This window comes from Rattus norvegicus, chromosome 6, assembly GCF_036323735.1.
Source record: "Rattus norvegicus strain BN/NHsdMcwi chromosome 6, GRCr8, whole genome shotgun sequence".
In the NCBI taxonomy this organism is placed as follows: domain Eukaryota; kingdom Metazoa; phylum Chordata; class Mammalia; order Rodentia; family Muridae; genus Rattus; species Rattus norvegicus.
The window spans coordinates 91562383-91586083 of record NC_086024.1 but is presented as its reverse complement, the minus strand read 5'-3'; positions in this window follow the sequence as shown (position 1 = coordinate 91586083).

Below are 23701 nucleotides of genomic sequence, written 5' to 3'. Positions count from 1 at the left end.
CAATCCACTTAAACAGATGACCGGTTTCATCTGCCGATGTGATTTCTTTAAATAACTAATGTCCTTTCCAGGGTTTCTCAACACTCCAAAAATTCTGGAGTCCAAGGTATTGACAGAATGGCTTCTTTATAAACTCATAGCTTTCATTCTTTAACCGTGTCCTAAACTTACACTTTTTATGCCTCCTTTTCCAGATATACTCCAATTTCTGTAATGTTCAAGGTGACAACCAACCATAATAAAAAAAAAAGCCATGACATCATTATAAAGGTGACTTTTCCCACTTACAGCACACAAGAATACAATTCTCTATTTCTTCGTTCTACTCAGCAGATAAAGCAAACTTTCTAGAAGCTGAGATTCTAGCACATCCCTCTGGCCCAGAATGTGTTACTTTGTTACCTGTATATGATTTCTGGTGAAATGCATCCCAGAATCTAACTAAATGTCAAAGCTAGTAGGATGTTTTTACCTACAATGAGAAGCATTCCAGCCATGCCAAACATGTCATCAAGTACCCACATCTAGGTTTCAATGAGAGATGAATTTTAAACAACTATTTCTGTCCCATAAGATAATGATCATAGGCTGCAATGTCCTCCAGAGTGGCCCACTGTATGTAAAATTCATAAATCCCAGGAAGTGAGACTCTCATTACTGTGACTACATGTGCTTTAGCGCATTCAAACAAGTGTCCAAGGTACATTTACCCTTTAATTACATAGAGTAAAAACATGCCCTGTACCCCCGTACTGTGATGCAATGTACCAATCACCTGATTATTTTAGGAAGATTTAATAAAAATATAAAACGCAACTTATCAAGTATGTAAGCATGTATCAAACACCATGGTTTCAAAACACTATGAAATGTTCTGGACAAGGTAGGTATGAGTCTATGTAGAGTTATGAAGAAGAATACAGAAGAAATTATAATTCATAAGCCAAAAGGAAGGAGGAATAAGAAAGGGAGGATAAGTACAGAAAAATCACTGCAGTAGAGGGCATCTGAATACTGTCTGATATCCAATGTACCCTCGCCAACATTGCATGCATCTGAATACTGTTGAGTGTACCCTCACAAACATTACATGGACTATGACTTATAATATGGCTTAGCCTTGTATTTAACAAATATCATGCCATATACCTTCTGAAGGTCTGATTTGTGAAAATTATTTTCAGTTTGTTCTGAGTTTCTGGAGATCCAGTGTGGTTTTGTTCATTACAGTACTTGTTCCAAGCCCAGGGCACTGTATATGCTAAACCACTGAGTTATATCCTCAGCTTTCTAATTTCTTTAATGTTATAGTCTGTCAATGTATGTTTTATTCATATGTAAAAATTCTCCTCTCCAGGGCTTGCTGACACTGTATGCTCACCTAGTCCTGGAAGCTTCTATCCTACATACAATCTAATCTAGGCCTAGAATGTTTTCAACCTCTGAGGCTTACTGATAAAATACGTTCTAGTGCTATTCTGACTCAAAAGCTTCTCTCAGACGACTGATTCAATTGGCTTCTCTGAGCGTTCCGGATTGCTCTACTTGTCTTCAAACTCACTCTAGCTATCTGCTCTAGTCTTCTGGCCCTTCTCATTTCCTAACTTGTTCTGTCTTTATGTTTAGCTTTTTGTCTCTCCACAACATCTATTTCTACAACTGTTCCAGCAAATTTGCCTCTACTTTCTCTCTCTCTATCCTGCTCTCTTAAATAGCTTCTCTTTACTTTCTATCCTCCTAAGACTTGGGCATATCCTATTCTGTCAAATCTTTCTCTGATTTCCCAATTTTTCTGCTACTCAATTAGACAGCACTTTGAAACATGGGTGCTTCCTTCGAAAAACTAAGTTTATTTTCATTGCTTGGGATTAAAGGTATATACTGAGGGGGTGTCTGTATTCCAGCCAGAGGAATTAAAGGTGAGAGGTAAGGCTGTGATCCACGACACAACTCAAAATGGCTTGTTCAAAAAATAATGCAATCTTGTAGTTCCCAGTTTGATCAAATACTGAATCAAATATTGTGACAATATTCCTATGTTAAATATTTATTTACTTATTCACTTTGAAATAGCCTTTCAAACTATTTCATCTCCAACTCGTGGTATCGAGCAGTTCTTACCTCGGTCTCACATGTATTGAGTGCCAAATACAACTGTAATAAATCAAAACACTGAAATATTCGGGGAATAATTGATGTGAGACTATGCAGAATCCCAGTTGAAGAAGGGTTCAGAACATGGAAATTATCCAAGTGCTTTCAGTCACTTACCACTGTACTTGCAGTTTTTTTCACGTATTTTTCAATAAATATATTTATATGTTAGTGGGATTCAGAATAATACTTATATAATAGGTAAAACATATTTTGATCACTCTGTATTTCTATGCCCAATACGTCCCCCAATCACAATTCATCAGTTTTACTTTTTAGTTGATATTAATAGCCTTCTCTGTGGCAGTCCAGTAGCATTCACCAATAATACACAAAAGCCCTTTATACACACCTGCATACAATTATTACTAGTCTCTAACCATTACTATGCTGCATTTAAATCTACTTTTTCTTTTAGCTTTCATATGTAGTACTTACTTGGCTATTTGTATATGTCTTATTTCACTTAATATTGTATCCCCACTTCTATCCATGTAGCTGTAAATGACAGAATTCCCTTCTTATTTAGCATTGAATAATAACCTTGTATATTTACAACACATTTTTAACTATGCATATGCTGATGGGTACCAAGACTGACTCCATATTCAGTTATTATGAATTATCCTGCAGTTGAACTGAACATCAGAGTTGTCATTGTTTTGTATATACACTGTGATATGGGATAGCTCAGCCTATTATAGCTGACACTATTTCTGCACAGACAGTCCTTGGTCATAAAAAGAACAAACAGAGCAAATCATAGAGAGCAGACCAATAAGTATCATTTCTCCTTGGTTTCAGCTTTGATTCCGGCCTCTAGGTTTCCACCTTCAGTTCCTATCTTAGCTTCCCACCTGGTAGAATATAACATGTAAGTCAAATAAATCCTTTTCTCCCCAAGTTTTTTTAAAATATTTTTATTTATTCGTTTTAATCCTGTTTTGTTGTAAAAATGTATTCCTCATGAATAAAAATTGAATTCTATCTCTTGACTCTTTTTTTGTTTATTTTTATTTTTTTTATTAACTTGAGTATTTCTTATATACATTTCGAGTGTTATTCCCTTTCCCAGTTTCCGGGCAAACATACCCCTCCCCCCTTCTTTACCAATCCTACAACAGATAGAGGCCTTATATCCAAAATATACAAAGAACTCAAGAAGTTAGACTGCAGGGAGACAAATAACCCTATTAAAAATGGGGTTCAGAGCTAAACAAAGAATTCACAGCTGAGGAATGCCGAATGGCTGAGAAACACCTAAAGAAATGTTCAACATCTTTAGTCATAAGGGAAATGCAAATCAAAACAACCCTGAGATTTCACCTCACACCAGTGAGAATGGCTAAGATCAAAAACTCAGGTGACAGCAGATGCTGGCAAGGATGCAGAGAAAGAGGAACACTCCTCCATTGTTGGTGGGATTGCAGACTGGTACAACCATTCTGGAAATCAGTCTGGAGGTTCCTCAGAAAATTGGACATTGAAGTGCCTGAGGATCCAGCTATACCTCTCTTGGGCATATACCCAAAAGATGCCCCGACATATAAAAAAGACACGTGCTCCACTATGTTCATCGCAGCCTTATTTATAATAGCCAGAAGCTGGAAAGAACCCAGATGCCCTTCAACAGAGGAATGGATACAGAAAATGTGGTACATCTACACAATGGAATATTACTCCGCTATCAAAAACAACGAGTTTATGAAATTCGTAGGCAAATGGTTGGAACTGGAAAATATCATCCTGAGTGAGTTAACCCAATCACAGAAAAACACACATGGTATGCACTCATTGATAAGTGGATATTAGCCCAAATGCTTGAATTACCCTAGATGCCTAGAACACATGAAACTCAAGACGGATGATCAAAATGTGAATGCTTCACTCCTTCTTTAAAAGGGGAACAAGAATACCCTTGACAGGGAATAGAGAGGCAAAGATTAAAACAGACACAGAAGGAACAACCATTCAGAGCCTGCCCCACATGTGGCCCATACATATACAGCCATCCAATTAGACAAGATGGATGAAGCAAAGAAGTACAGGCCGACAGGAGCCAGATGTAGATCTCTCCTAAGAGACACAGCCAGAATACAGCAAATACAGAGGCGAATATCAGCAGCAAACCACTGAACTGAGAACGGGACCCCTGTTGAAGGAATCAGAGAAAGGACTGGAAGAGCTTGAAGGGGCTGGAGACCCCTTATGTACAACAATCCCAAGTTTGTTTTTATTTGTTTATTTGTTTGTTATTTTGTTTTGTTTTGTTTCGTTTTTCCAGCAATGTGTGACTTATTCCTGGAAGAGAAAGCAACTAAGGACACTCCATACAAGTTTACCATACTAGTGTACATTTTTATCAACATCCTGTAATAATAATCCGTATTCCTGTAAATATGTGTCATTGTTATTGTCCCTTTTAATATTTTATTGTTTTTTGTAAATTTCACATCATGTACCCCAATCCCCACTCATCTCCCCCTCCTCCTGTACCTACTCCTCATCCTCGCAACAGAAGAAAAGCAAATCCCATGGCGGAAGCTGTAGTGTGTCACAACGTGCCCCACAGTGAACACTTTGTCCACCCCTCTTCACTTGCAAATATTCATCTCAGTGACTTCTTGGTCTTGTATGAGGCTCCAGCTTCTGCTATTTGGTCAATACTGAAATCTTACTGGGACTCCTCTCAGATACTGTTGTTACTCTGTGTCATGGAGATCTTGTAGTTTTGGATCTGTAAGGCTGAGGCTTCATGCACTCCAGCAGTTTCCAATGTGGATGCTGGGGGTGGGTCAATTAAAATCCCTGTATCTGGGCCTGATCGGTAAGTCAGCTCATCTACCTGTCTGCTCTTCTTCCCCCATGCCCTCTAGGCAAGCTTGCTAGCAATTTCCACAACCAGGGCCATCTTTATCCTCCTGCCCAGGAGAAGTGCAGGGCTCGCTCCCCAGAGTCTTGCAGTCAGTGAGAGACATGAACAATTTTCCCACTCTCATGACCCTGGGACCTGATTTCCTGCCTGCCACAGATGGTGAGGGACAAGGAAGGGAGAAGAACATCTCTCTCTCTCTCTCTCTCTCTCTCTCTCTCTCTCTCTCTCTCTCTCTCTCTCTCTCTCTCTCTCTCTCTCTCTCTCTCCCTCATCTGTACCACAACGCAACAGACAAGAGGCAAGACAGGTTTTCCTGTGCTCATGCCCTTAGAGCCAGCTTTCCTGCAAACCCCACATTCCAGCTAGGTTCAACTCTCCTGCATCTAGTGAGGTATAAGGCCTCCTCTACTGCTCTCATAATTCTCGACAGAACCATCTTTCCAGCCTGATGAAGATGGAAAGGGGTAAGAGAAAATCTCTCCCTTGCCCAAGTCATCACATGGCAGACAACTGGAGGAGCCAGCTCCCCCATGCTCACACCCTCAGTGCCAACTTGCCCAAGCCCCTACCACCAGGGTTAGCTTCACTGTACTGCCAGGCGAAGTGTAGGCCTTGTTCTCCCAAGCAACACAGTTGGTGAGGGACACTGCCAGCTCTCCTGATCTTATGACCTCAAGATCCAGGTCCTTCCAAGAGTGATGATGGAAAACGGGGAAGGAGGGTATATCTTCCTCATCCATGCCACTCACTAAAGATTACTTGTAGGACCAGCTCTCCCAAGTTCATACGCTCAGACCTGGCTCACCTGCAACTCTAGCAATGTGCACTTCATCTGGCTAGGGGTAGGGTCTGCTGTCCTATCTCATGCCTCTAGGGTCAGCTCTCTCATAGGATCCAGGTGAGAGGTGGGACCAGTTCCGCATAGCGCTCAGATATCAACATGTCCCTGGGTGTCAACCTTGACCAAGGATATCCAGGCCTTTGGTGGTAACAGACCCCTGCTGCTGAAGGGCCACGGACCCAGACATGGCCCACAGTGGCAGCACAGCCCAGGACCCATCATGGTCCCTGGCGGCATCATCTCATATCAGGCTACCCTTGAGTCTCTATTTCTGCCTCGCTTCACTGTGCCCTTATAACTGCTCCTCTTTCTCTTCCTTTTCTTCACACTTGCTTACTCCACTTATTGGTGCTTAGGATCTCTGGGTGTCTGGAGTAATCTCAGAAGTTCTATGCCCCACTCAAGTATTATGGTGCCATGCAGAGGTCATCTTAGGCATGGTCTGCCTCCCAATCCGGCAGGGTGCAGAACTGGTGGTCAAACCAGCCCTGTCTGGGCTCCTCCAGAAAAATTTTCCACGTCTACTTTAGAATGCCATCTGATATTGAAAAAGTTCAAAGTCTATTCAAGAATCCATATTTTTTTTTACATTTCATATAGATTGTTTCTTATTGCTCAGAGATACAGTCTTGCAGTAGACTCTGGTCTACTGCCCCTTACAGTCTCCCCCCACCTTGCTGTGATGTTTCCAGAGGCTTTGGTTTAGGGGTTATATGTTAGATGTTTCAATTGCAACTATGACTTGTAGCAACTGACTACACATAGATATATGATAGCTATATACATAGATTAAACCTGCACATGTGTATGCTATATACATACATAGATATATAAATACATGCATACATAGATTTGAAATTGGTAATAGAAAGATCATATATGTGGGTAGATTATAGAGTTAGACGATAGATTCATACATACATACATGCATATATATACATACATATACAAACATATATGCATACATACATAGATACATGGCTACATAGTTAAATGATAGAGTATGAAACATAGACAGTAGAGACAGAGGTGATCAAAGACAGACAGACAGATAACTCCAGTAGAGGTTGTGTGTTTGTTTGTTTGTTTGTTTGTTTGTGTGAGGTCCTATTTTGTGACTTAATCTCAATATACTTCTGCCTCAGCTTCCTGGGTGCTGGAATCCAAACATGCAACAACACATCACTGTTCTCAATATAAAAATGATACTTCTTCTGGTATTGTGTTAACATCTAGGCTTTGCTTTGCTTTTACTTATCAAAACTTATATTTTTGTGTGTTTTGTAACATCAGATAAATCACTCCTCACCTGAAGATCTAGTTTCCATTTATAACAGTTTTCCAATCATTATTAAAGCTCACCCTACAGCAGTTCCCTTCACATTGACAGTCTGCTATTTTTCATGGTTCTTGGTTTATTGTGCATTAGTGTATTGTCAATCTTCCTGACAATCCTCATGGCACAGGTAGTATGAGTTAAGTTTTCAGAGAATATAATGTAATAAATATGGCATAATTTTATGTGTCTTAAAGTAATGGATTATTCTAAAGCAAACCTTTACTGTTACTTACAAAAGTTCTCTATTCTGTTATTTATTGTTAAAAGGAAAAGGTAACCCAGCCAGAATTATTAATTAATTTTCTTATTTTTTCTCCAGTAAAATGTACTTGTATATTGCTTCAAGCCATTTAAGTCATTTTATGAAAGACTTTGTCTCTTCATTTGTTCTAATTCTTGAATGCAAACCTGGATTTTTATGAGTCCCAATTATGAACTATTTCCAGCTACCTTAATATGATTGTTCAATTTTACTAAAATATTTCCCACTTAGCTAATTGCACATAAAAATAATATAATTTACTCAATAACAACCTCCGTAGGACCATCAACAGGAAAAGACATAATCTCACCTATGAGGGAAGGTATATCTGATGACTAGTGCATTGTCAGTGTTCTCAGAATTTCCTGTAATTTCCATCAATATTCTTTAGGTGTATTCAACCTACCATTTAATAAAATTTATGTAACTTCTCAAATATCCTCCTAACTATATTCATCGTATATGTATTATACATAATTATATTTTGTTGATGATAGTAATTTCTCTTCCTGTCCATCTTATTTAGACTGACTATTGCTGTGATGAAACACCATGACAAAAAACGTGAAAATGAAAGGTATTATTTTGTTTTCATTTCCTCATCAGAGTCTATCATTAAAGGAAATCAGGAAAGGAACTCAAGCAGGAACCTGGGTGCAGGATGTGAAGGAAAGGCCCAGGAGGGGTGCTTCCTACCACCTTGCTCCTCATGGCTTGCTCAGCCTGCTTTCTTATAGAATCAGACCACTAGGCCAAGGATGGCATTACCTGCAATGTACTTGACTCTTCCCCATTGATCACTAAGAAGATGTTTTATAGGGTTACTGACAGCCTAGTTATTGTAGCATTTTCTCAATGTTGGATTCCTCCTTTCTGGTAACTCTAGCTTGTGTCAAGTTGACACAAAACAAACCAGCACCTGTCTTAATGGTGCTGTATTTGTATAACTTTTGATTTTTTTAATTAGATTTTCCTCCTTTATAAAAGAAGAAAGAAACTTACTGCAATTGATTTAGTTGCATTGAATGATACAATTATACAGTTTTCTGTAAATTAAACTGATTGCTGTACTCTGGTTATTGTTAGCCAGATGTGAAGGGCTAGAGAATTAACTCTAAATGCACCTCCAGGCATCCTAACTTTTCTACATTGAACACACTAAACATTAACCTGAAATGTCTTAGGCACTGGATCACCAGCCGGGCAGTATACACCACCTGAGATGAGGCCCCCAACACATATACAGCAGAGGACTACCGGGTCTGGGTTCAGTCAGAGAACATGCACCTAACCCTCAAGAGACTGGAGGACCCAGGGAGTTTAGAGGTCTGGTTGGGTGGGTGGTGTGGGGACGTCCTTGTGGAGATGGGAGAAGAGAACCGGGGAATGCAAGGAAGAGGTATGTGATGTGGAACTCTCCTGGGGTGGGGGTGGACCTGGAGGGGAATAAAATCTGAAGTGTAAAAAGAAAGAGAAGGGGGGCTAGAGAGAGAGAGGGAGAGAGAGAGAGAGAGAGAGAGAGAGAGAGAGAGAGAAAGAAACATTTACCCAGAAATGTAATATAGAGAACAAGTCATCTTTAATGTATAAATCCTTATATATATAAATCAAGAGTTATTCAGCCACTGTGCCAAGAGTTAGTGGAATTTAAACACACATATATGCACTGACATACTTATTATGAACTTTGAAATTATTCTTTTGGAACAGAGTTAATGAAAATTAATATTCTATTTTGTAAATAGAGATATGAAGATCTATTTTCATAATAGATCTCAAAATCTTCCATAAGTTTGTATGTCACTAATTACATATTTGTAATAGCATGTGACATATAATTCATTATATGCAATGTTTCTTTCACATCAAACATAATATACACAAATATAATAATGTAATATATAGAAAACAAGATAATTTAGTCAAATTATTTTTAATAAATAAATTTTTAGTAAACATACATATTTATCAAAATAAGCTATTATTCTGAGATGCTTTGCTTATAAATTTTTTCATTTGAAACTATAAATACTTAAGTGTATAATAGACAATGCATAAGTCCATCCCACAAAAGAAGTAAAAAGTACACAAAAGAAGTAAAAAGTACAAAAAAGATCCTTTTGGAGGGAATTTTCAAGTACTTTTTGATCCAATGTGTGGGTAAAAATAAATAAATCAATAATTCATTGGAAGTGTAAATTACTTCATTGGAGTAAAATTGAATTTAAAATATGGTAATTATAGAAAATATAATTTTTGAGGTATAAAATTACGTAGTCAATTGCAGTGTATTCACTGATCAATTTTAAGTATGTCATGAAATTCTAAGCTAAATCAATTTGAAAAATAAAATTTGTCAAAAATGTATTTTGAAGTTAAATTCAGATGTTTGAGAAATTAGGCTTATTGTGTATAAATACATACTTAATTCATATAACACTTATAACTTCAATAAAATAAATATTTAGTAGAATGTTGTGACTTAATCTCAAATATACCCATGCGTTATTAGCCCTGGAACTGACTATCCAGATATGTCTTCTTTGTGTTCACCCAACAATGTAAGGAAACTGGTGTATCAAATAGACAATGTTATCACCTGGGTCTCTGACACTCTATCTTATTCAAAGGTAGCCCAAAATATGTCAAAGCATCACTGCCTGGCAGACTATGACTAAGGACTGTATATTCTTCAAGCTGAATGAAGTCAAGAAGTAGACACCATACTTGAGGGGACACATGGAGGGTGTGGAAGGCAAAAGGGGCATGGTAGAATGCTATGGAAGCTTAGATGTACTTCATTTTTCAACATCACATTTTACTACAGACTTCCAGAGCGACAGAAATATCAACCCAAACCTGAGGATCCAATTTTTTGAGGATATTTGGTATGGACCTAATTGCTCTTGTAAACTCTTCTTGAGTTTTATAACTTTTAAATTTATATTTTTTTTAAATCCTTTTGTATACTTTGGCCTCAGGTAGTCTAAATTCATACATGAACATCTCAATAATGAAGGTCACCACTACATGTAAATGAAGAAGGGGATACTGAGAGGGTCTGGAGATGCACTTCAGTGGTAAGTGATGGCATCACATACTTAGGACTTTGAGTTTAGTCCCTAGCATCACTATAAAGAAGTAAGAAAGAAAAGAAAAAAATGTTGAGAGTAAACCATGCTAGTTAAGAATGGAGCCATATCACTTCATTTCCAAATATTTTAACTTTAGCTTATTTCACCACTCGGTGTGAGCTGAACCGAGAGCTCACAGAAACCAATACAATCATGTGAATGCATAGGCTTGCTAATTTTTCTCCCTCCTGGAGATGGGCGAGACTCAAAACAGTCCTCATTCCTCTTGTTTTATAATCTTCCGTCACAACATAGTGTATCATAAGCACAACACCACAGCAAGTATGTTCCAATCGCAGTACACATGAGAGTCTTCATAAACTCTTTATGCTCATGATTATTTTGATTTGAGTGCTAAGTATCATGGAGAAAAGTCACACACTATACAAGCTTATAGAAGGAAAAGGAAGACCCATAAAATGTGATATTAAAGATATGGGGTCCCTAGGGATAATGCGTTATCCCTTTCGCAAACATAATTTTAAAGTATTCTGTTTTTTAGACACATTGATGAGGCACTATCTTTTATCAACATAAAGCTGGATGATCCCCTAAGCACTTGCAGTGTTCAGGCACACACACTAATAGAATGCTGATGATCATGGGTTATATATGATTATATTTGCATGCACATTGTCTGAGCACCAATTTCATGTGTGATTGATTTTCAAAGTGCAGTGAACAGAATACATTTTCAAGGTCCATTTATTCAAGATGAGGTTCAAGTCACATAAAATATAAGCAATTCTGTATGAATTATAAAGACAAAACATTCTTCAAAATACGATTGTTTATATGGACTGCTAAGGTAGAATTTCGTCATTAATGACACAATATTTTAATCTATTCTTCCACAGCCTACTATGCATATCAAATTTTAGTGTATGTGATTATCACATTTCATATACATAGGACTAACTGAGGACATTTTCCCAGGAACTTTTCTGCGATGATTAAATGCCTTAAGCCTTCTTAAAACTTCATTCATTAATTCACTCATACACAAAAAGATTCATTTATTCTTCAAAATTTTACTTGATAACACATTGTAAATATGCACACAATAACATTAATCACTACATAATGAAATTAGCTAAGAAAATGAAAAAAAGCTGGATATAAAACTCAATTTAATTGTTTCAGCATAGTAGAAGGAAGTCCCTCTTTAAGTGATTCTATAAAAAAAAATCAATATAACCATGATATGTCTTCAACATAGTAAATAAAATTTCTTTCAGAATGTCTCACATTTTCCCCTACCCCAACATGTTTTCTTCCAGAATTTGTTTCTTCATTCTTTCATATTTTATTTCTATTTTTCATACACTTTTGCAACTTATTAGTGGATGTCTTATGTGTATGAGTGTGGGGGCAATCTACTGGAGCATAGGCAATCTTCCAGTATCCAATCCCGATCCCTCTAAAACACAGGAGTGACTCTATCTCCCTCAGTAGGTATAGACTGCCAATAGTTTCTCAGGAGGTAGGAGTGGGACCTCTTTCACCATTACTTCTGAAATGTTGGTTGACTAGATTTTGTGCAGATCTCACCCAATCATTTGAAATGCCAGTTTCTCAAAATTGCACCTATCAATGTTATGTGAAGTCTTGGTCTCATCCTCAGATCATCATTGGGATCTCCTTGATACCCTCAATGACTAGCTATTGAATCCTTCCATCCCAGTCATGAGGCATTTGTAGAAAATATGTAGTTTTCTCAGCTCCCAGCAATTCAAGTCATTCCAACTTATCCAAGTGGAAAAATCATTGAGACCTCAGTGAACACAAAGCAGACATAAGCCTTTATATGTGCATATCATTGTTCATAGTCGTGTGTGCATTTGTGTTCCTCTATCATATATAAGATATGTTCATAGGTTTGTATAATCATGAGTGAGTACAGGTGGACATATGAGGCTATGGAAATGAGAGGACCATCTCAGATTTCAATATATTTTTGTGGACTTGGGGAGATTTTTTTCCTGTCTTGACTCCAGAATCACTGCAGGAATGACAGTTGTTTCAAATGTAAAGTCCTACCAGCAGATTTCCTAGCATTTTGAATCTTGATCTCAGGTCCTCATTCTATGCAGCAATCTCTACACCCTTTGAACCATCTCCCTAGCCTGAGTGTGAATTCTTAACCGAAAGAATTCCTCAGCATACTATCGCAATAGCTGCATATCATTTTCATTAAGGTTTAATGAATGACATAGAAAATGGGAATACATATAATTTATTAAACAGTCAACCTAAGGGAACATGTTCTTCTTTTTGGTTCTTCTTAGATTCAGAATTCAAGCAACCAAATTAGCATTTATATCAAAATATGTACAGAGAAATTTTATTCCACATTGCTGCTCTGGCATGGGATCATATCCAGTTTTGAGCCAGTTGGAATAGAGATAATAAAGATATGTCTTTAATACCAGGAAACAGGCAAGCAGATCTCTGAGTTCAAGGCTAGCCTACTTTTGAGCAAGTTTCAGGTAAATAAAGCTTAATTTCAGGCATAGTGGTATACACCATTAGTGCCTTCATTCAGGAGACAGCAGCATGGAGATCTCTTGAGTTCTGGTCAGTCAGTTCTGTTTAGTCAGTTTAGTTCACTACAATGGAGTTGAGTAAGTCAATTAGCAGTCAGTACACTGCAGGGGAGTTGAGTTTGTGAATTCATGTGGCTCAGTGTAGATCAGCAGAAGGAGTTGAGGCCAGAGAATACAGAGTGTTAATAGAGTTGGTTTGAGGCAAAGCAGAGCTATTCACTGAAAAGCTGAGAGAAGCGAATTTGAATCAGTCAGCTTGAAGAGGAGTTTGAGCACGAAGCGCTGAGTTGAACCAGCCAGCTATAGTTCAGAAAGAACTGGAAGTGTGAGCTTATTCAGAAGTAAACCCCAGACAGAAAAATTACATCAAATGAAGAAAAGTAACTTTTACAATTGTGCAACTTCAAAACAGCAATAAAAATGGCAAAGTAGACAATGTTGAATAAAGCAAAGTACAGTTTTAAAATTTATCATCTTAATGAATAGCATCATTAATTGTTATTCTTTAAAGGTTATTTTTGTTTTTTAATTTATTTTTTATAGATAAGAGAATGGAACCCACATGCAATTTCATGATGGTGAAATTTTTCTTTTATAGTTTAAGCTTCTTTTTAAAGAGAAAGACAGGGTCACACCTACAACTTGATTTGCAATCTTAATGACAGCATTATTTGTTACACAGTTTGGAGAGGAAATTCTGACTCATGGGAACAGCTTCTGCTAAGATAGGAGCCTTTCGTTTTCTCAGCATGACCCTTGTGTGGAAAACTCTCCTGGTTAATATGCTATTTCATTAAGTCATTCGTCCTCTAGACAGTGAACTATGACTCCTTCATACAGCTTTCCTGAGAAACACAAGCATTCCTGTAATTTCTACCAAATGAGTTTGGCTAGAGAAGTTAGAACTAGTTAGAGAGTACTCAGTTTGGAGTATGAGCAGAAGATCAGCACACATAGTTATTTTGGAGAAGTTAACATGCCACAGCTGGGGAATAATATGATTGTAAAACAAAAATTGCAAACCATTGCTTAAAATAAAAGAATATTTAACTGAATAACAGACTATACAGTTTCTATAAAACAGAATGTTAACCTCATGCTGTTTGTTTTTTTACTAATAACAAGAAGATTAAAAGTGGATAAGGGAGATATATGTGATGCAAGTAGATTATAAGAAAATAATCCTAGTTAGTGCAATCTAAAAATATTACTAGTTTATTTGTGGTTTATACATAAGAATGTATTGTAGACATGCTGATTTAAAAATTGCATCACTCAGAAAAGCAAAAGGCATATATACATTAACACGAGATTATTTTTCACTTGCTTCTTATTTCATTACTAAATAAAGCAATAATAATCAAAACAGTATGATCAGACTACATACAAATATATCACTATTATTATATTCATATATGTGTGTATAAAGCAATATGATGGAACATAGAATCCAAGAGCTGAAAAGTGTATATTAGTAGATATTCTAAAAAAAATTCACAACAATTCAGCAAGTGAAAATTTCTTTCAAGTGATATTTCTAGACCACTAGCATAAATTATAAGGGAAATCAAACTTGACTAAAACATCACACCATAAAAACAATTGAAATGATTCCTTTTTAAATTTTTTATTATATATTTTTTACTTACATTTCAAAGGTTATTCCCTTCCTGGTTTCCTGTCCATAAACAACCATTCCCTCCGCTCCCCCTCCCCCATACAGATATTCCCCCTATATATCCCCCTTATTGCCCTCCCCCATATTCCCCTGCACTGGGGGTCCAACCCTTGGCAAGATGAAGGGCTTTCCCTTCCACTGGTGCCCCAACAAGGCTATTCTCTACTACATATGCAGTTGGAGCCCTCGGTCAGTCCATGTATAGTCTTTTGGTAGTGGTTTAGTCCCTGGAAGCTCTGGTTGGTTGGCATTGTTGATTTTATGGGGTTGCAAGCTCCTTCAAATCTTTCAATACTTCCTCTAATTCCCCCCAAGGGGGTCCTGTTCTCAGTTCGGTGGTTTGCTGCTAGCATTGACCTCTGTATTGGACATGCTCTGGATGTGTCTCTCAGGAGAGATCAATATCTGGCCCCTTTCAGCATGCATTTTTTAGATTCATCAATCTTATCTAGTTTTGGTGGTTGTATATATGTGTGTCACATGTGTGTCAGGCTCTGAATGGCCATTCCTTGAGTCCCTGCTCTAAACTTTGCTTCCATATCCCCACCTATGAATATTTTTCCCCTTTTAAGAAGGAGTGGGAGCACCTGATTTTGGTCATTCTTCTTCTTGAGCTTCCCGTGGTCTGTGGATTACATCTTGGGTAATTTGAGATTTTTGGCTTATATCCACTTATCAATGAGTGAATAGCAAGTGTGTTTTTCTGTGATTGAATAACCTCATTCAGGATGATATTTTCTAGTTCATTACATTTGCCTATGAATTTCATGAAGTCATTGTTTTTGATAGCTGAGTAGTACTCCATTGTGTAGATGTACCATATTTTTTATTAGTCCATTCCTCTGTTGAAGGGCATCTGGGTTATTTCCAGCTTCTGGCTATTGTAAATAAGACTGTTATGAACATAGTGGAGCATGTGTCTTTGTTGTACGTTAGAGCATCTTTTGGGTATATGTCCAAGAGATTTATAGCTGGGTCCTCAAGTTGTGGAATGTCCAATTTTCCAAGGAACCTCCAGACTGATTTTCAGAGTGGTTGTACCAGTTTGCAATCCCACCAACAATGGAGGAGTGTTCCACTTTCTCCACACCCTCACCAGCATCTGCTGTCACCTGAGTTTTTTATCTTAGTCATTCTGACTGGTGTGAGGTGGAATCTCAGGGATGTTTTAATTTGCATTTCCCTGTTGACTAAGGATGTTGAACATTTCTTTAGGTGCTTTTTGGCCATTCGATAATCCTCAGCTGAGAATGTTTTGTCTACCTCTGTACCCTACTTTTTAACAGGGTGATTTCACTCTCTGGAGTCTAATTTCTTGAATTTTTTGTATATTTTGGATATTAGTCATCTATCAGATGTAGAATTGGTAAAGATCGTTTCCCAGTTTGTTGGTTGCCGTTTTGTCCTAATGACAGTGTCTTTTGCTTACAAAAGCTTTGCGGTTTTATCAGGTCCCATTTTTGATCTTAGAGCATAGGCCATTGTTTTGTTCAGGAAATTTTCCCCAGTGCCCATGTGTTCAAGACTCTTCTCCACTTTTTCTTCAATTAGTTTGAGTGTATCTGGTTTGATTTGGAGGTCCTTGATCCACTTGGACTTAAGCTTTGTACATGGTGATAAGAATGGATCAATCTGCATTCTTCTACACACTGACCTCCAGTTGAACCAGCACCATTTGTTGAAAACGCTATTGTTCTTCCATCGGATGGTTTTAGCTATTTTGTCAAAGATCAAGGGGCTATAGGTGTGAGGGTTCATTTCTGGGTCTTCAATTCTGTTCCACTGATCTACCTGCCTGTCTCTATACCAATACCATACAATTTTTATGGTTATTGCTCTGTAGTGCTGCTTGAAGTTAGGATGTTGATTTCCCCAGAATTTCTTTTATTGTTGAGTATAGTTTTCTCTATCCTGGGATTTTTGTTATTTTAAATGAATTTTCAAATTGCTCTTTCTATCTCTATAAAGAATTGAGTAGTAATTTTGATGGGGATTGCATTGAATCTTTGGATTGCTTTTGGCAAAGTGGACATCTTTACTATATTAATCCTGCCAATCCATGAGCATGGAAGATCTTTCCATCTTCTGAGATCTTCCTCAATTTCTTTCTTTCTTCAGAGATTTGAAGTTCTTGTCATTCAGATCTTTCACTTGCTTGGTTAAAGTCACACCAAGATATTTTATGTTATTTAGGACTATTGTGAAGGGTGTCATTTCCTTAATTTCTTTCTCAGCCTCCTTATCCTTTGAGTAGAGGAAGGCTACTGATTTGTTTGAGTTAATTTTATACTCCGACATTTTGCTGAAATTGTTTATCAGGTTAAGTCGTTCTCAGGTGGAACTTTTGTGGTCGCTTAAGTACACTATCATATCATCTGCAAATAGTGATATTTTGATTTCTTCCCTTCCCATTTGTATCCCTTCGATCTCATTTTGCTGATTGCTCTGGCTAGAACTTCAAGAACTATATTGAATAAGTAGGGAGAGGGTGGGCAGCCTTGTCTTGTCCCTGATTTTAGTGGAATTGCTTCAAGTTTCTCTCCATTTAGTTTGATGTTAGCTACTATTTTGCTTTATATTGCTTTTACTATGTTTAGTTACAGGTCTTGGATTCCTGATCTTTCCAGGACTTTGTTCATGAAGGGGTGTTGAATTTGTCAAATGCTTTATCAGCATCTAATGAAATGACCATGTGGTTCTTATCCTTGAATTACTTTATATAGTGGATTACAGTAATGGATTTTCGTATATTAAACCATCCCTGCATCCCTGGGATGAAGCCTACTTGATTATGGTGGATCATCGTTTTGATGTGTTCTTGAATTTGGTTTGCAAGAATTTTATTAAGTATTTTTGCATCGATATTCATAAGGGAAATTGGTCTGAAGTTCTCTTTCTTTGGTGGGTCTTTTTGTGGTTTTGGTATAAGAGTAATTGTGGCTTCATAGAAGGAATTCGGGAGTGCTCCGTCTGTTTCAATTTTGTGGAATAGTTTGGACAGTATTGGTATGAGTTCTTCTATGAAGGTCTGATAGAATTCTGCACCAAACACAACTGGACCTGGGCTCTTTTTGGTAGGGAGACTTTCAATAACTGCTTCTATTTCTTTAGGACTTATGGGATTGTTTAGATGATTTATTTGTTCCTGATTTAACGTTGGAACCTGGTATCTGTCTAGAAAATTGTCCATTTCCTCCAGACTTTCAAGTTTTGTTGAATATAGGCTTTTGTAGTAGGATCTGATGATTTTTTTTTCATTCTGTATCAAATTATTTAATAATTCACGACAGCAAAGCACAAAGAAATGTGAAAAGCCTGTGTCTAAAAACAGATGAATAAAAACTTGAAATCATGTCAGCCATTTGGTATTGACAGAATATTCTTTAAACATCTTATAATTTTAAATGATATTAGAATAATATTGAAAGGAAACTTGGAGAATTTATTATTGATGATTTTTTTAAATTTCTTCAGATTCTTTTGTTATCTCTCCCTTTTCATTTCTGATTTTCTTAATTTGATTACATACTCTGTGACCTCTGGTTAGTCTGGCTAAGAGTTTATCTATCTTGTTGATTTTCTCAAAGAACCAGCTCCTGCTCTTGTTGATTCTTTGTATAGTCCTTTTTGTTTCTACTTGGTTGACTTCAGCTCTGAGTTTGATTATTTCCTGCCTTCTACTTCTCTTGGGTTTATTTATTTCTTTTTGTTCTAGAGCTTTAAGGTGTGCTGTCAAGCTGCTGACATATGCTCTCTCCTGTTTCTTTCTGCAAGCACTCAGAGCTATGAGTTTTCCTCTTAGCACAGCTTTCATTGTGTTCCATAAGTTTGGAAATGTTGTATCTTCATTTTCATTAAATTCTAAGAAGTCTTTAATTTATTTCTTTAGTTCTTCCTTGATCAATTTGTCATTGAGTAGAACATTATTCAACTTCCATGTATATGTGTGCTTTCTGTCATTATTATTGTTGTTATTGAAGACCAGTCTTGGTGCATGATCTGATAGGATGCATGGGATTATTTCTATCTTCCTGTATCTGTTGAGGCCTGTTTTATTACCCATTAAGTGTTCAATTTTGGAGAAGGTTCCATGAGGAGCTGAGAAGAAGGTATATCCTTTCATTTTAGAATGGAATGTTCTATAAATATCTGTTAAATTCAATTGGTTCATAACTTCTGCTAGTTTCTCTACGCCTGTGTTTATTTTCTGTTTCCATGATCTGTCCAGTGATGAGAGTGGGGTGTTGAAATCTCCTACTATTATTGTGTGAGGTACAATGTGTGCTTTGAGCTTAGTAAGGTTTGTTTTCTGAATGTAGATGCCCTTGCATTTGGAGCATAGATATTTAGGATTGAGTGTTCATCTTGGTGGATTTTTTCCCTTGATGAATATGAAGTGTCCTTCCTTATCTTTTTTAATGACTTTTGGTTGAAAGTCAATTTTATTTGATATTAGAATGGCAACTCCAGCTTGTTTCTTTGGGCCGTTTTCTTGGAAAATGGTTTTCTAGCCATTTACTCTGAGGTAGTGTCTCTCTTTGTCTCTGAGGTGTGTTTTCTGCAGGCAGCAAAATGCTGGGTCCTCTTTACTATCCAGTCTCTGCTTTGCTCTCCGCTGTGGTCCTCTAGACTGTCTCTAGTTCTAGGAGTGGGCAGGAATCAAAGGGTCCTGCCCCTGATTGTTCATGTAGGTCCTTGCACCCAGCAGGCACAGTTGGCACTATGCAATTCCCTCTTGTGTCTAGACTGTGGGCAGATGGTATTCTCCTCTCACTTCTCAGGAGTATCCACACATTGAGGTTCCAGCTCTCTCCCCATGGGATTTGAATGCAGGGAGCTGTTTGGCGGGACCTGTTCAGTCCTGGGCACAGACCAGAATGGCGGGTACTGCAGGCTGTCTGTTCCTATATCCCTCTGTCCAGAGGCACTATGCAGTTTCCCCTTGGACCAGGGATGTGGGCCGAGGTGTGCAGAGGTGGCAGTCTGTCCTGTGGCCTCAGGATGTTTGCACTTCTGGGTGGTCTTCTCTCTTCCCCACGGGATTTGGGTGCAGGGATGAAATGATTCCTAAACCTATAAGTTTTAAGAAATAAATGATAAAGCTTCTAAAATAAATATAATATGCTATTTTTATATTTTGTAATAGACAAGGTTTTCTTAGGATAGAAAAACTATTAACTATAAAATATGATAAATTAGCTTTCACAGATAAACTACTTATAAGAAATCATTAAGAAAATAAATAATGCAAACACCAGAACATATTTCAATACTTGCAAAAAATATGTATGTATATGTGTGTATAAATTCCAGTGTATATAGTGGACTTTAACAAATTGTTTAAAGTAAATTTCCAAGCAAATCTGTACAAAACAAACTAAAATCTGTCTACAAAATTTAAGTGGTAGATAAGAATAGAGCGGTTCTACAGTACTGAAAAAGAGAAGGCATTCTGCATCTTCGTTTTATTGAATATTTTATTTACACTTCAAATGTTATTCCCTTTCCTGGTTTCCCTCCTCGCCCTGTTTCTGTGAGGATGATCTCCCACCCACCCAGTCCTACCTCACCTCCCTGTCATTCTTCTACATTGGGGCATTGAGCATTCCCAGGACCAAGGGCCTCTTCTCCCACTGATGTCAGATATAGCCAGCCTCTGCTACATAAGCAGCTGGAGCCACGGGTCCCTCCATGTGTACTCTTTGATTGATGGTTTAGTCCCTGGAACTCTGGGGGTGGGGGGAGTCTAGTGGTTGATACTGTTGTTCTTCTTATGGGTTGCAAACTCCTTCAGCTCCTTCAGTCCTTCCCCTAACTACTCCATTATGGTCCCTGTGGTCAATCTCAACTGTTGGCTGCGAGCATCCGCATATGTATTTGTTAGGCTGTCAGGCATTCTGTATTTTTATTAAACAATGAAGTGATATTGAAAACAGTATGGCATGTCATTTCTCATCTATTAGGAAATTTAAATGTGTGTGTGTGTGTGTGTGTGTGTGTGTGTGTGTGTGTGTGTGCATGCGCACACCTGTGTGTCTGCATGCACATGAGTGTATGCATACATATAAGGGAGCAGGAGGTTTTAATCTCAGGGGTCTGTCTCTACCATTTTCTACCATGTTTGTTAGTTGGTTACTCGTTTGGTTGGATGGTTTTTGAGACTATCTCCATTGAACTCTGACCTCCCTGGTTCACAGAGGGAGTAAAAGACCTAGTAATCCACCTGCCTCTGCCTTTCTACTTTCTAACATTAGATGATTATTTTGTCTCACAAAGAACTCTACCCACTTAGCTATCTCCCCATCCTCATCAAAATGTGGAAAATTTGTAGGATTTCATAATTTTCTTTGGCAGTAACTTATTCTACAGTCACATTGAATACATTTTGCTTTAAATCATACTAAAACATATTTATTATATAACAATTTTTACTTGTAGGACTTATATAACAAATTAATACCTCAAAAATACTCTGGTAGCTTTGTTATAGTTGCCATCATGCCAATCAAGAGAAACACAAACTGCCTTAGTTGCCTTTCTCCAGTTGTGACAAAATACCTTAACTAAAGAGACATAGGAAGAAGGGGTTCAATTAATTTTCAACCTGAGGTCACAACCCGTCATCCAGGGTAAACACTTAGTCACACTGTATCCACATTCAAGAAACAGAGAGCATGTTTGCTGGTGTTCAGCTTAACCATTGCATTGAGTATCAATGGTGCCAGCACAGTGGTCAAGGCTTCCCACCTCAGCTGATCTAGTGAACCAAAATACTCACAAGTATGTCCAGAAACACTTTTTCAAAGTGGTACTGTACCAAGTCAACATTAGAGAGGAGTTATCACTACAAACAAAAAGAAAAGTAGAATATTCCTTTCTGATAGATGCAGGAAATGTTTCAATCAAGTGTGATTCTCAGCTGTTTCTTAGCATTATCTTAAACAACACAATTATATGAGTTTATATAAATGTATTTGATAATAAATGGGGACATTTTAATAGAAATGTGGTTGTTTATAGTGTGTGATTTATTTCAAGGGACTATAAAAAGGTATTTGCCTAGGTAAACAGTTGTATATTGAAAAATATTATAATACTTAGTACACAAAATATGAGTTATTTATTGTATCTAAATTTTTATGTCAGAAAGAAAAAGACCGCAAAAAATCCAAGTTCTGGTTAAAATATTGACTATAGATTTTTTTTTGAATTCTGTTTTTTTTTTTATTAACTTGAGTATTTCTTATATACATTTCGAGTGTTATTCCCTTTCCCGGTTTCCGGGCAAACATCCCCCTAATCCCTCCCCCTCCCCTTCTTTGTGGGTGTTCCCCTCCCCATCCTGCCCCCATTGCCGCTCTCCCCCCAACAATCTAGTTCACTGGGGGTTCAGTCTTAGCAGGACCCAGGGCTTCCCCTTCCACTGGTGCTCTTACTAGGCTATTCACTGACTATAGATTTTTAAGCATTATTGATAGGGTTGTAAAATGGAACAGCCCCTTTGACACTCTTATTTGCTAAATTCGCATTCACTAAAACTGAACCAATGTATACTCTGTGGCCTATAAATAGCCACTGCATGTCAACATAATTATTTGTAAACTCCTTAAAGTTTAGAGTGTATCTGCTTCTAGCTATTGACACAAAGGTATGAATCTGAATGTTTGCCAAAAAAAGATATTAAGCTCCTTTAACTGTCTTATTTATAATTATGTTGAATAATAAACCAATCATGTGCCTATAAATAGGAAAAGACATCTATTCTAACATATTACATATATAATATATTCATAAATACAACTATATAGTTAGATATGTACACTTATTCATTGTAGGTCATTTAATAACATGCTTAGCCTCTATTTGCTAGATATGAACTGATGTATTACATAGGGAATAACAAAATATATCTTCAGATATTGCTACATGTACCCTGAGGCTGAAAGATCAACTGCAGGCAAAACACACTGGGATAAAGAAATAACATGTATCAATTCACTGTGCTATTATTACAAAGTACACACTATTAGATTATTAATGAATACAGATCATAATGAATCTATAACGAAGCAAAATATTGATGAGTAATTAACAATCTGATTTATTTATTTATTTATTTATTCATTTATTTTTACACTCCAGATTTTATTTCCCTCCTAATCCATATCCCAGGAGTTCCACATCCCATACCTCCTCCTTGCTCCCCAGCACTGGCCCCCATCCCCACAATGATGACCCAACCCACCTACCCTACCAGATCATTAAACTTCCTGGGGCCTCCAGTCTCTTGAGGCTTATGTGCATCTTCTCTAACTGAACCCAGACCTGGGAGTACTCCACTGAATATGTGTTGGAGGCCTGATCTCAGCTGGTGCATGCTACTTGGTTGGTGACCCAGTGTCTAAGAGATCTCAGGGGTCCAGGTTATTTAAGACTGCTGTCCTCCTACAGGGTTGTCCTCCTCCTTAGCTTCCTTCAGTTTTTCCCTAATTCAACCAGAGGGGTCAGCAGTTTCTGTTCATTGGTTGGGGGCACATATCTGATTCTTTCAGCTGCTTGTTAGGTTTTTTGGAAAGCAATCATGCTAGGTCCCTTTTTGTGAACGCCCCATAGCTTCAGTAATGGGGTCAGGTCTTGGGGCCTCCCCTTGAGCTGGATCCTACTTTGAGCCTGTTACTGGACCTTCTTTTCCTCGGGCTCTTCTCCATTTACATCCCTGCATTTCTTTCAGACAGGAAAAAATATGGGAAAGAGTTTTGGCTATGGGATAGCAACCCCATTACTCACTTGATGCCCTGTCTTTCTGCTGGAGGTAGATTCAATAAGTTCCCTCCCCCCCACACCTCCACGGTAGGGCCTTTCATCCAAGTAA